We start from the raw sequence: 15,699 nt of genomic DNA on the forward strand, positions 1-15,699 counted from the left end.
AGAGAACTGGTTTTTGTTTTATTATTGTTATTTAATTTTCATTAAATTTATTGGGGGTGATATTTGTTAGTAAAACTATATAGGTTTCAGGTGTACAATTCTGTATTACATCATCTATATATCACATTGTGTGTTCATCATCCAGAGTCAGATCTCCTTCCATCACCATATATTTGACTCCTTTACCCTCATCTACTACCCTCCCTCCCCGCTTCCCCTCTGGTAACCACTAAACTATTGTCTGTGTCTATGATTTTTTGTTTGTCTTGTTCATTTGCTGCTTTCAGTTTTACATCCCACATATGAGTAAAGTCACATGGTTCTCGACTTTTCTGTCTGATTTATTTTGCTTAGAGAACCAGTTTTTAAAATAGTGTTAAACTAAAAAGAAAGAGGCTTTCAATGTTTTTAAATGTTTCAACTGAAACATCTGCTTGTTTATTAGTTCAACATATACAAGTACTGAAGTTAGCTGATACATCACTGAGGTTTTTTTTCCACCTCATAACTTTTTGAAAATGATTTTGTGCATGCTTAATCTATGGAAATTAGAGTGCATGGAATTATGGGATCCTTTCTACAGCTTAGAAAAGCTTGCCACTTTGTTACTGTCCTTTCAGAAGAATGCAAGCCAGCTCCTGTCCAACCACTGGACTCAGGCTGGATGATTCCTGTCATTTCCCTAAAAAGCCGGGCTAAACTATAGCTCAGAAAGGTTCTTTGCTTTTAAGTGGCACCCTACTTCTTTCTGTAAGCTGTAATCAGGTGCGATTTATAGCTCCATGCTACTATTCCACATGTTTTGGAGTAGAATGAAATCATTCAACTGAGAGGAATAAAAATTAGGAAATAATATAGCTTAATTCTATCTACCGTGTTTCCCCAAAAATAAGACCAGGTCTTTTTGGGGAAACACGGTAGCTACATAGAAGTTTAAGAAACCATATGAGCTTTATCTAGGTTTCCTTATGGTAGGTACACAGTGTTGTTAAAACAGTTATTTCTCTTGTTTTATTTTTGTTTTTTAATTTGAATGCTGAGACTGTATTAGTGTATTGCTATGCAATGAAATCTAAATGACAAAGAATGCATTCATACAAACCACAAAAATAGAACTGAAACTTAGAGTTCAAGGTAAACAATATACCTGAAATTTTTAAAATTGCATTTGCGTCCTACTCCTTCCTATTAAAAATATAATCCTGTACAAAACAGACCATTTCTGTGACCAGTTTCTTTTTCTATATTATCAGGTAAGATCTGCTCTGCTTATGTCTAAGATTTTAGGAAGGATTTACAATTCAATGCAATGTTATAAAAATTTAGTGAATACAGAGTATGTGGCAAACATTTTGCTAGATGCTTTCTATACAATGATTAATATAATGTTTATAAATAATATTGTAAATTATGAATTACCACACAAATATACATAAATATTAATATACATAGCGTAGTACTCACCCTTACATATCAAGTAATTTAGTTTTCCTCATTTTGAAAAGAGCAGGTGATATTCGAGAACACATATTATTTTTCAATGACCCATTGGTGATTTAACATTATGTAGAAATAATATGCCTTTGCAAGAATAAAAAAATATAAAAGAGTTAGAATCCTTATGAAAAAACTAAGACTTGAAAATAAAGTTTAATTACAAGAGACCAACTTAAAGCAAAATGTTATACAAAGATTAAAAATAAAAAGGTAAAAATTATAATAAATTGGATTAATGCAAACAAGAAGGCTGACATAGCAATAATCATAAAAATAAAAGGGACTTCAAGGCAAAAAAATTACACTAAATCAAAATGGTCATTTTGTATTAAAAAACATTTAATCTATGATGAATAAACAGAACCTTCGTGAATGAAATAATATTAGAATAACACATTAGCAAAAACTTTTAGAATTACACAAATGATAATCATATTGGAAGATGAATAACCTTTGACAGATATAATAAGCAAAATTAAATAAGAATAAAAATAATTTGAATGATATAAAATGGTTAAACAGATATATACTGATATTGGTACTGTCAGATAAATACATTCTTTTTGAATAATCATTAATTTATCCAAATTAATCATACATAAGGTTATTAAAGCAAAATATTGCAAAGTTGAAATTGAACAGCTAATATATTTATTGATAATGCACTAACATGAAATTTTAGTTTCAAGAGTTTAGAAAAAATTCAAACACTTAAAATTTGAAAGCAGAAATTACTGACAGATAAACCTATTGCATTATTTTAGAAAAAAAAAGCAACATACAAATCTAATAGAAACGCTGTCAGAAAAAGATTATCTTCAAAGAAATTAATAGTTGGCTTTTCAATAATAATTATGAAATAATATATCCAATGTTCTATAAGAAAAACCTACAATTCTAAACTTATCATTCAAGAATAAACATAGCAATAAAGACATTTGAACAGAAAGTAAACTAGAGAATTTAAAACCAGCAGATCTGTACTAGTGGAAATAAGAAAGGCTGCTCTGCAGACAGAAAAAAACACACACAAAAAACAAAAAGGAACTATTCCAAAATAAAGTTTGTAGATACAAGTAGAAAAGCACAAATGAATTTGAAAAAGATTGGGATAAATATAAATGAATATTGACCAATTAGTTAATAGTAGTGTCTTTTTGTCCTACAATATAGCTAGGATTACAATGCATTACAACAAAGGTATTTAGTCAGAAATAAGATAATGGAGTTAAAAAGTTCTTTGGTCCCTATAGAAGACAAAAAATAAAAAGTTAGTGAATATTAGATTTAGTAAATGAAGGAATCATGTTTTAATCTGTAAAAGAATATTATAGTATCTCAAAGAAAAATAGGAGAACATAAAATTTTCCTGCTAATACGGACAGAAAAGTGGTGTGAAAAACTAATAAATTCAAATGAAATAAAGGAGAGAAAAATAAATGTAAAAAGAGTGGGATAAATTGTGATACAGATTTAAATAAGACGTATCAGTAATGACACTCAATTTAAATTTGCATTTAAATCTAATTGAAGTCTAAATATCCTGACTAATAGATAAAGACTGCCATACCAGGAAAAAAAAAAACCAAAAAAAAAAACTTTTGTACTCTTTACAAGAGACATTTAAAATATAAGGAGGTAGAAAGAATGAAAGCAGAAGAACAGCAAAAGATATACCACACAAATATTAACCAAAAGGAAAGCAGAGTAGTTACTAGAATATGAGACAAATAGATTTTTAAGGCAAAAGCCATCTCTAAAGGTATAATGGGTCACTTCAAAATGATGAAAGGTTTAATTCAAAAAGGATATAAATTGATTCTAAATTCTAAACAACAGACTAAACTAACAACACAGACAAATACATAAGATAAAATAAAAACTATTTCATAAGACAATAAAAATCAATTCCTCTATAAATATTTGAAAACTATAAATGAAACATAATCTAATTAACATACATAAGATACTATACTCCAAACTTCGGAGTGTACATTCTTGTCAATCACTGAAGGGACATTTGCAATAATTGACCATTTTCTGTATCATACGACAAATCTCAGCAAATTTCAATAAACTGACATACTAGGGTATATACTTCAACCAAAATGCAGTTAAAATAGAAATTAATGATTTTTAAAAAGATATCGAGAACAAGAATTTTCACATTTTTCAAATTAAGAAATGAGCTTTAAAAAAACCCATGGATCAATGAAATATAAATGGAAATTAGAACATAGGTTTAACTTAATGATAACAAAAGTACTACCTTTTGAAACCTAGAGGATGCCAGAAAAGTTGTACTTAGAGGAAATTTTTTTATCTTTAAATTCTTGTATTAGAAAAGAAGTGAGGCAGAAAATCAGTCAGCGTTAGCTCATTTATCATTTTTGCTTTTTATAAGGATAACAAGTGAAATGCAAATAAAAGAGAATAAAAGACATAGAAAATGTAGACATCGATGAAATAAGAAACAAATATATTCTAGAGAGGATCTAAAAAAGTCAAATGTTGATTGTTAGAAAAGACTAATAAAATTGCTGATCTTTGATGAGATTATCAAGGGAAGGGAAAGGCAAGAAAGAAAAGAGATTTGTTTCTCTTGAATGATTAGAAAGAGGGCGAACAGGTAGAATGAAGAAGAAAGGTTGTATTCATGGTTGTATTCATCTCTGCAAATGTGGCTTATCAAATGCATATGTTTTGGCAAAGCACTTGTTTATAAATGATCCTCTTTTTCCCACAGTTTTACTGTACCAGCTAGATTTTTCTTGAGACTACTTATAAAATTCTCAATTGCTGATAAGAAATAGGTGTTTTCTCCTCCCTTAACACATAAAACATACTCTTTTCTGCCTTGAAGTTCCTTAAAAAGACAGAAATTCCCCAACTCTTTATCAAGTGAATGGAACTGAAGCACTTGGATTTCTCTCTCTATTTACAGAAGACAAGAGAATGCAATTTGAATTATTTGTTCTGACTTGTCTTATGACTTGTAATGAAACTAAGCACATATGCAAACACACAGGTATGAATATATTTTCCTGCTCAAAGAATTTAAAGCATAAAAGGAACTGTTTGCTGAAATCTTTGAGTAATAACCCAATATCTGTATTTTAAGTAGAGGAATTAGCTAGATTTTAACGCTTCAATTTTGAGTGCTGTTATATTTCATGTCTAAGTATTCTAGAATTGAACCTGGGCAGCAAAATAAATGGTAAGATATAAAAAAATACAATAGTAAACACTGCTATCTTGCCTTAAAATTTTTCTTATTGCTTGTTAAATCTGGTACATATTATTCATTCGGATGTTCTACACATTCCACAAAATGGTCCCAATCCTTTCTCACTCTTAGCTATGACCTCTACTTAGGAGACTCCTAAAGCAATCAAACTATTCCATGATCCCCACAGATATCTTTGGGGATATCTTTGTTCATGTTGTTCTTATTTTTTCTCAGTGAAACCATAATCATCTTTCAAGGTTCCTCCATAAAGTCTTTTCTAAATCTCCTAGCAAGATATGATCTCTTTCAATTCCTTGCAACTTCATAACTTATTTTTTGCATTTGTTGTGTAACTTTATTTTTGGTTTTTTAACAATTAAGCATCACAATATGTGAAAGTTTCTAATTTTCAACTTCTTAAGGGCTGGACTGTGTCTTCAAAATATTATATTTTTATTATCCTGACTTAAATTGAATAAAATTATTTGGAACTAAAGAAATAGTAAATGAGGAGTGAGAAGATGGGAGTGGATGAAGGAAAAAAGGCATTGGGGGAAAAACACAGCTCGTTTAAAGGAGGGTGAAAGAATTTGCCTGGAGTGGAGGGGAGTGAGAAAGCAGAGTTGTTTTGGTTGCTCTCCTGTATATGAAATCACACAAAGGAGTAAAAAGAACCTGAATTTTAGTGGCAGAAGCTTTTGCTTTGAACCACATAACTTCCTGAAGCCTTGGTTTCTATATTTTTAAGAGGAGTAATATTTTTTTCTTTATTAGATTCAGTGTATATGACCTTAATGAAATCATTACATAAGGATGTCAGTTAGTTATTGTAAAAAACTTAATTTTGATTTTATGCTTAGAAATCGAAGGAGGACTTTGTTTGAAAGGAGGAGAGACTTTCCCTAATAAAATTCATACAAAATAAGTAGATGTATTAAGAATAAAACTAATAATGAGAAGAGAATAACTAACATATATCAAACTCCTTAGGTGTCAAGCATCCTAGTAGACATTTATGCAAATATGACATTAATCCTCATATTCTGTTATTATCCCTGCTATAGACATAAGGAAACTGATGCAGTGTGAGGTGCAATTTACCCAAGTTGACACCGCTGGTTAGTGTAGGATCCAGGATGCAAATACTTCAAACTCAGAGTCCATGCTCTTAACCAGCATCCTGCATTACCATGCTGGAGAGAAACACTGAGATGAATTTGCTTTTACCTAGAAAAGTTATGATAAAACACCTGTTGGAAAAATTATTTGTTTTGAACAACTCGGCTTGCAATAAAGATAAGTAGTAATAAAGTCAGAGCCCCAGTCAAAAGACACTGTAGTTTACTCTCATAAGTATCACATTCTAAACAGTATGTTGAATATAATCAAATACAGTTTGGGGACTTTTTTCTTCTTTCCAATTTAGTTGCAGTGAGCTTACAGCAAATTAAGTCTGTAAGGAAATAAGATCTAGCCAGACCCAAAGTGTGATTTCCATGGGATATAAATATAAAAACCTGTATATTTTAAACTTATTTAGTGGTCCAAAGGGCTTGGATTATGCAGGAATTTTTGGCCACCAGCATTGCTGAGGTACTGCTAAGACTGCAAAAAGGGAATTGTGTGCACTACAGAGAAACCTGGCAATTAAAGAGGAGGCACACATGAATACTGTTTGCTGAGTAATTGTACAAACAACAGAACATAAAAGACCCTCCTGAGTGGAGACTTTCATCTTCACACCATTTGTGTACTTGCTGCGTCTGCATCTATCTTCATGCACTCTATCTAGCCAGATACAGATGCTCCCATCAGTCATCATATTCAAAAACCAAGAGATAAACAGCAAGAGAGAATCCACATGATAAATAAGCATTAGTAGTCTATGTGGGGAGTAAACAATTCATAGTCAGCGTTTTCGGGTTTTTGTGTGTGTGTGTGTTTTGTTTTTTTGTATGTTTTTGATGATTTTTCCTGCGTAAGTGGTGTCCTTTTTCAGTTTCAATGGTGGTCTTGTAGTCTTAGCTCTTGCACAGAATACTCAACTAATTCATAATAGCTTTGTTATTTTATGTCACTGGAGTTAGTCCTAGTTTTGAGAAGTAGGAGAGCAGTCCTGGACCCTAAAGTTTCCTTGGTTGTAGTTGTCGAATTTCTCTCCCTCACAGTTCCAATCTGGGAAGAGTCAGTTGACAATTGACAGTTGATGAAATGAATTAAAAGTCAACAAGTGACAGCAAGGTAACCGAGAGTCAGCAAAAGCTGGAGGTCTCTAACACACCAAGGCTGGAGAGATGAAAGAAAGAGGTAGTTAACCAATGCCTGGGGTCCAGGATCTCCTAGGAGAAGCTGGAAACGTGGGAGATGGGTACTAGATCACACAGTGCCAGAGATGCTGCCCGTGGTAGAAAAGGAAGAGGGAAATAGTTGGTTTCTTTCTTCCTACATCCTCCAATCTCTTGGCACTATCTTCCATTAGTAGAACCAACAGGAAGCCAGCTGACACACAACCTCATTATCACAATCTGAAAGGGTTAGTCTCCCCTACAATGTCAAGCAGCACATGGGAAGAAGGGCCTGATCAATCTGAGAGCTAAAAGGCCCAGTTCTGGCCAACGAAGTGGGAATGGATGGGGGTAGTCCATCCTATTTGGAGGTATTGAAATAGTTCAGTGGCTTAGACCAAGGTAGTGGCAGAGAAAATGGAGCAAAATTGATTATTTCAGGTATATTTAGAAGAAAAAAAATCAGCATGACTCCGTGACAGATTACATTTAAGAATTAAGAGAAAAAACGGTATTGTGAACAACTTCAGCCATTTTTATTGATTGGGTTCGTTTTGTATTTTCTGTTGAACTGTAAGGATGCCACTCAAAATAATCCCTGCATGTTTAACCAAATTGTTCCTCTAATTATTAATAAGTAAAAAAGGGTGGCCAGCAATTGGCTAGACATCATACAGCAGAAAAAGAAGGAGATTGGCTGCTGCTGTGGGTTACCATGGTTACTGTGGTTGGTTGATTTCATCAGGGAGTACAGGAAAGAACAGCAAGTTATAAAACCAAGGAACAGAGGACTTACAGGATAAGGCATCTCCTGGAAATCTCTTTAGGCTGAAAAGCAGTATTATTTTACTGGTTGCAAAGACCAAGTCACTAGAGAAATGAGAAGGCTACCATGGCAAGGAGTTATGGTAATAATTGCCAGGTGTGTGTGTGCGTGTGTGTGTGTGTGTGTGTGTGTGTGTGTGTGTGTGTGGTAAAATACTTGAAAAGTACTTTGTGAATTTCTACAAAAAGCCAATTAGCCAGTCTAAACCTAAGTTTTTGAATTACAGATATCAGAACCAGGTGGAGACTAAGGTGTGGTGTAGAGGAATTCATGAGCCAACACATGAATGGCTGCAGACTTGTCCCATGCAGTTGCCACTGCATTTAAGAGGGGTGAAGTGAGGTGGACAAGAGAGCTCAGTAGTCACCAGAACTGTCCTTGCAGCTGCTGCCTGGTGACTCCTCGGCAGAGAGCCAGAACCTCGACATCGGATGCTTCTATTATTTTTATTTTATACATTTTTAACTTTAGCAACAACATGAGCAGAAGATAGTGAAACCAATTTTATTAGTTATAACCCAACCATATAATGATAAATATCTCTCTCTACGACCCAGTAAGAAGATATTATTTAAATACATATCACACGCATGTCTTTGTTCTAGTTCTTGAAAGGACTACAGAGAAATACAGGGCACACTTCAGCATAATTACAACAAGATCCTTTCATTTTTAATTTTTGTAATATAATTTATTAGGTCTAGTAACACTGAGTTCCTAGCAAATTCAACTTCTTGGTGCATATGACATTTCGCATGTGCTAAAACCTCCATTTCTATCTATGTTATGAATCAGAAGAAGTTAACATATAGGTCACAGGATCTGAAGATATAATTATAATGTGGATATTGTCAAACTAGAATGGAATGAAGGGTTTGAGATAAGCAAAAGAGTTATTAAACAGGTTGTGTCAGAAAAGCCCCAAAATGCCATCCTGATCGGCACACAATCGCTGAAGACTGACAACGTAATTATAGGAGATACATTCCTGTACCAGGAACAACAAGTTAATCAGATGTTCTACGTAGGGAAACAGTTGAAAACCAGTTAGGAAACAATCTGGTGACTTGCCAGAGGTGGGTCCTTGAAGAGAGGGATACAGATATCTTAATAGAAAATATTTCAAGGGGAAATTGTTTAAATTATTGATATTGAGATCTCTGATTTTGTGAAGGTATCACTATCTAACTTTCATTCTGCATATACAGAAACAACAGAGTCACATTGGAAGACAATTAAAAGACTGATAGATAAAACGAGGCTCTTGCCTAAGAGATTCCATACCTACTTTCAGAGCTCTATCAGGAATTTGAACTCACTGGAGAGTTCCCAAACTTTGACATTGGCTTTCCAGCTCCATTCGACTTCCTAAATAGCCAAGGCAAGTGGTCTGTTCTGAAGCATTGGCAAGCCGGTCAATGAGGAGAAGAGGATAACAGAAGGAAAAGTGTAGCATATGTAATGGATACAGAGGGGACTTAAAATGTCTACACTCTTTAAAATCATTGGTTTTTTTCTGTACACTTTTTTTCCTCATTGATGTATAATTATTGTTTTGAAAGTGGAATCCTCTAGCTTCTGATGTTTATGAAAAAGTCTGTCAACATCACTCACCATAATGGTGTTTTACCATAGTTTTACCTTTTCCAAAATGTAATACAATTGAAATCTTACAGTATGTAGCCTTTGTAGATTGTCTTCTTTCTCTTAGTGATATGCATTTAAGTTTCCTCCATATCTTTTCATGGCCTGCTAGTTTGTTTGTTTTCAGTGCTGATAAATATTTCATTGTCTGGATATATCATAGGTTATTTAACCATTCACCTACTGAAGGCTATCTTGGTTGCTTCCAAGTTTTGGCAATGTTGAATAAAGCTCCTATAAATATCCTTGTGTAGGTTTTCATGTGGACCTAAGTTTTCAACTCCATTGGGTAAATACCAAGAAGTGTGACTGCTGGATTGGGTGGTGAGTCTGTTTAGTTTTCCAAGAAACCGCCCAACTCTCATCCAAAGTAACTGCACTACTTTGCATCCATTTGGCAATGTATGAGAGTTCCTATTGTTCCACATACTCCTCAGCATCTGGTGTTGTCGGTGTTCCAGACTTTGGCCATTGTAATAAGTGTGTAGCAGTATATTTCATTGTTTAATATGAAGTTCCCTGATAACATGTAATGTAGAACTTCTTTTCATATGCTTATTTGTCATCTATTTTCTTTGGTAAAATTTCTATTAATATCTTTGCCTAATTTTTTGATTGGGTTGTTTTATTTCTTCTTTCAAATTTTCTCTGATAAGTAAGTAGGGGCCAGGGAAAAAACTCCTTGACATTGGTCTTGGCAATGATTTTATTTTTCATGTGATACCAAAAGCACGGGCAGCAAGAGCAAAAATAAGTGGGATTACATTAAACCAAAAGCTTCTGCACAGCAAAAGAAACAATCAACAAAATGTAAAAGTAACCTACAAAATGATGGAAAATATTTGTAAATCATATACCTGATAAGAAGTTAATATCTAATATATACAAGGAACTCCTATAACTCAAAGCAAAACAACAACAAAACCCAATAAGCAATAGCCTAATTTAAAAATGAGCGAAGACCTGAATAGATATTTTTCCAAAGACGATAAAATGGTCAGCTGGTATATAAAAACGTGCTCAGCATTACTCATCATTAGGAAAAGAAATCAAAACCACAATGGGGTATCACCTCACTGCTGTTAGGATGGCTATTATTTTAAAAATGTATATTTATATTTATATATTTATACTTATACTTTTATACTTATATTTATATTTAAACAATTATTGGTGAGGATGTGGAGAAAAGGGCACCTTTATGGTGGAAATGTAAATTGGCAAAGTAATTATGGAAAATACAATGGAAGTTTATCAAAAAATTAAAAGTGGTCCTACCATATCATCCAGTAATCTGACTTCTGGGTATTTATTCAAGAAAGGGAAATCAGTATCCCAAAGAGATAGCTGCACTATCATGTTTATTGTAGTACTATTCATAATAGCCAAGAGACAGAAACAAACTAATGTCCATAGATGGATGAATAGATAAAAACATATCCAGCATATGTTTATTTTACATACATAAAATGGAATATCTTGCATTTTGAATGAACATTTTACCATACATGATTTTGTAACATTATGCATTGGTCATTTGCAAAATATTCGTTCACTAAGTTATGCAGATCTAAGCAGATGGTACATTTCATTCTACAATATTAACAAATCAGCTTTGCTAATATCACCAATCTCATCAGAAAAATATTTAACTGTTGAGAAGCTGTCAAGATCATGGTGACACACATATTTTCCAAATTGTAAATGGATGTACAGTTTCATTTGAAAGTGCAAATGTTATTGGCAACAAATACTGTTGTTTTCCTTAAAGTGACAGTCTCACTTCACTTACTTTCAAGGAAATGTTTGCCTAAAATCCAAGTATGAATAACCATACTTTGTCTTTCAATCATTCTTTTGAGTAAAAATGGTACTCCACGAATAAAGCAGTGGTTCAGTTTGCAACTCAAATAATCATACAAGTGTTTTCCCTGAGACAGCGATCATACGTCAGTATGCAAAAGTGCTTTATGCATACTTCTCATTTTGTCATACAGAATATTGACAAGGCATGTAGCCAATAGTTGAGAATTAATAAAATTAATATTTGTAATGCTTCATAAATGACATTCTTTAATAAGTGAATGAAATTGATGTGGCAGAGAAGAATACAGTGACTACAAAAACAGTTTGGTGTTAAAGCATTGATTTGTGTTTAGATAGCGGAAGTTTCACCCACCAGTTCATTTGCATAATCAGTGGAAAAAGCACATAACAACTGAGTAGTAGTATTATGAAAATTGTGTTGACTTCAGAAAAACCCTGAGTAACCTCCGAGTCCCCCAGAAAACTGAGCATCAAAATTGAAAACCACTGAATTTGACTGGTTATGCTGTAGAACTGAAAAATACTTTCTAATTTTAAGATTCCCTTTATCACATTTATAAGACCAACATGATTGTCTAAAAATTCAATCTCATTATATCTGAGAACCCAGTATTACCACAAGGGATAAATGTTGACAATAATACCAAAAATGAAAAAAAAGATGAATGTAAATTGAAGTTATCAAGTTGTCTAGCTATTTGAATAAACATGTTTCACCTGATTATATTATTATTTATTATGTGAAATGTCCTTAGTTGCCTGATTACCTTTTATTAGAACAATATATTTGTAAAATATTTAATAAAAAATTCTATTTGAATGATCAATACTTCAAAAATTTTTACTAATTCTGATGTCTTACATTTTAGTTACTTCTACATGGGAACTTTCACTGAATCAAAGAATACTAGAAGATAAATCTTTATTCCATTTTTTCCATGACATTATCAAGAAAAGAATAACTAAGAGTAGGCAATGTTTATTGAGTGACTAGTCTCTGTAAGAGGTATAACTATTTATTTAATACTAACAACAACTCAATGAATTAGGTACTTATAATTCCCAATTAAATCTGAGAAGAATGAGGCTTAAAGAGTATTAATGACCTCATCAAGGTCACAGAGATGGGAAGTGGAAGAGAACTTAGCATGAGGTTACTTAGTGTTGTTGAGAATTCCAGAGCTGGTTAGAGAAAGGGTCAAAAGAATTCCTATCAAAGCAGGTGGCTGTTGTTTCTTAAAACTGTAATTGGTACCACTATTCATTAAAACCAGCAAGTCTAGCCTGGGTGTGTAGGTTCACGACAAGAGTCTTTCCTGGGAGGTTCTCAGACACCAATGTCTCTTTACTGTGATCTGTGAGCTGAGTCATGGTTACAGAAAGCCTGACAACATTGAGCAAGGCCCTGAGGCTGGGTGGAGAGAGCAGGGCCTGCTGTTGCTTCAGAAATTATGAGTTTTTACACTTGGTTAGAATCAAGACTGACAGAGATTCTGGAATGTTCTTTGGGAACATGAGAGAAAAAATTTGCTAGTGGTAAGTGGAATATCAGCTTGTGGTGTGCTGAATGATGCCCCAGAGGGCAAAAGTTTCTTGAGAGACTTCCTTTCTGACTTAGGATATCTGCAGCCCTGCCTTTCAGTGAGTTTCTTGCCTTTTGGGTGGTCAAAGGGATGACCACTTGTGTATGGTGCTGGACAAATGATTCAGGCTAGTTTAAATTTTACTATGTGACCCCCTAGAATCTCATTCAGTCCCAGATAGAAGAGAATTTTGAGCAAAGAAAAAATTCTGCCTTTCTCCTCACCGTTTTCATTTCCATAAGCTTCCTTCCAGGTCATCAGTTTCTCCCCGGAATTCTACAAAGATGTAACAAAGCAGGACATTTCATCTTTTATTCTACACCTCTGCCGCTTCACCATGAGTATCTTAAAACAGAAATATAAGACTATATCTTGTACAAAGGATGTGAAAAAATCAGAGATGAATTATTATGGTTCTTCTTTGTCAGGAATCTGTGAAACAAACTATATGACAATGTTAAAGGAAAAAGTTAATTACTAATTAATCCAGAAGTTACTGAATGCCTGCTCTGGGCCAGGCACAGTTGTAGAAACCAAGATATAGCAGTGAGCAAGACAGAAAAATCCTCCACTTTTAAGGAGCTTATATTCCATTGGGGAGATGAAAAATAAGCACATAACTAAGTATGTAATATGTAATGTTGGTGATAAGAATTATGAATAAAAAGCAGGTGGAATGCTAAGAGATGAGGGGCTGGGTTACATGCTATTTTATTTAGGTTGGTCAAGAAGGCTTTCTGGATAAGGGGACATTTCAGCCCAAACTTGAGTGTAGTGGGGGAATACACCATGTGGCTAGCTGGGGGAGGAGCTATCTACGTATGGCAAATGCAGACGTCCGGAGTTGGGAAGATGCTTTTTGTATCTAAGAAAGAGCAAAGGAGGTCATTGTGGTTGGCAAAGAATGAGCCAGGGAAAGGAGAGAGCAGAGTATTAACTAAGGATCATGTCACACATAGGGCCTTACAGGCAATGGTTTAAGGTGGAAAATTTGAATTTTATTCCAAGTAAGATGTAAAAGTCTTGGATGGTTTTGAGCAGAGAATGACACGATATGAATTGGGTTTTAAGATAATCATACTGCTCTCCGGAAATTAGACCTTTAGTGGATAGGGATTGAAGCCCAATAACCAATGAAAAGGTCCAATGAAATATCAATAATCCAAATGAGAGATTGATTATGTGACTTGGAGTAAGGTGGTGCAAAGTGTTTAGATTTGAGAGCCATAGGTGATTTGATAATGAATTGGATGTAGGGTATGAGAGAAAGAATGCAGTCAGGACATTGTCAAGACTTTGGCCCAGAGAACTGAAGAACCAGAGTTCCAATTAAACTGAGAAGGACCTTAGCAGGTTTTTATTTTGTTTTCTTTGGTATCAATAACTTGTTTTTGTCCTTGTCTAGTTTGAGATTCTTATTAGACATCCTGCTAGAGATACTGATTAACTATATACCAAATCTGGAGTTTTTGGAACAAATTGAGTCTTATGTTTAAATCTGAGGTGGTTTTAGATGGGTTTTGGTTGAGAGGAAATGAAGAGCAAATCATGAAGAAGAAACCAAAGGAGGCTGCATTATCATTTTGAGAGTCGTTTCCTGTTAAGATTTAACCCAGTCTGGGGGATTTTTCAGGGCAGTTTTTTTTTTTTTTTTTTTTTTTTTTTCCCCACTGAAAACAGTACCCTATAAGCTACTTGCAGGCCCAAACGATGTCTCATTATCTTTACATAGCTAAGTGCTGGCCTTATGACTATGTCAGAGCAGACACTCAGTCAATTTAAAAAATAAAGTTGCTACCGTGTTTCCCCGAAAATAAGACCTAACCAGAAAATAAGCCCTAGCATGATTTTTCAGGATGACATCCCCTGAACATAAGCCCTAATGCATCTTTTGGAGCAAAAATTAATATAAGACCCGGTCTTATTTTTGGGGGAACACTGTAGTATTAGGTTAGTGTTCAGAGCACACCACATACAGTTTGTGCTCTGAACACTTTAATTTTGGCTGAATGAAAGGCTGGTATAAAAAGATAATGTTTTAATAATTAAAGTGAATACACATGCTACAAAATTTCAACATAGAATATAAATTAATTCAATACTCTTGATTTTCTGGGCAATGCTTGATTTTCTTGACAATGCTTACTTATTTCTTTTTTAAAGAGGGAGTTCAAAAAACCAATAATAATAATAATAATAATAATGTTTCAACACTCCCTGTTGAAATTGAGTGAATAAACAAGGTCCTTCAAGAGTTAAAAAACACTATTTTTGTACAAGTTATATATTCAATAAATGTTAGTTTTATCTCTTAATTAAAAAAATACTCCATCTGAAGAATAATATCCATCTGAAGAATAACATTCTTTAACCTAATGTCCCAAAAACCAAGTTACTGTTTCTTGTAGATTCAGATTTTACTTACATTGCTCATACCATATTAAATAGTTTGATATAAACCATTAAGCACATTGCTTATAAAAATTGAGTTAAATATTATGAAATTCAAAATGTCTTAATAGCTCAATAAGAATGTAATAAATGAGGATTACAACAAAAATTCTACCACAAAGTTACACGTTTTCTGTTCTCAAGTAAAATTGAAATGTAATGTGGAGACTACTTTTTCTGCATTTATTTTAATCATCTTCTAATACATGGAAATTTAATAAAGATGATTACCTTAGCTCTTGAAAATTATAGAAGTTAAGAAAATTTCCCTACAAACTTTTACACTCCTATAGACAAGACATATTCATGTTCATATTTAAAGAGTAGAAGTTTTCCAATACGTACTATGTGCCAGGT

The sequence above is a fragment of the Rhinolophus sinicus genome, linkage group LG01, assembly GCF_036562045.2.
Source record: "Rhinolophus sinicus isolate RSC01 linkage group LG01, ASM3656204v1, whole genome shotgun sequence".
NCBI classification, from domain to species: Eukaryota; Metazoa; Chordata; class Mammalia; order Chiroptera; family Rhinolophidae; genus Rhinolophus; species Rhinolophus sinicus.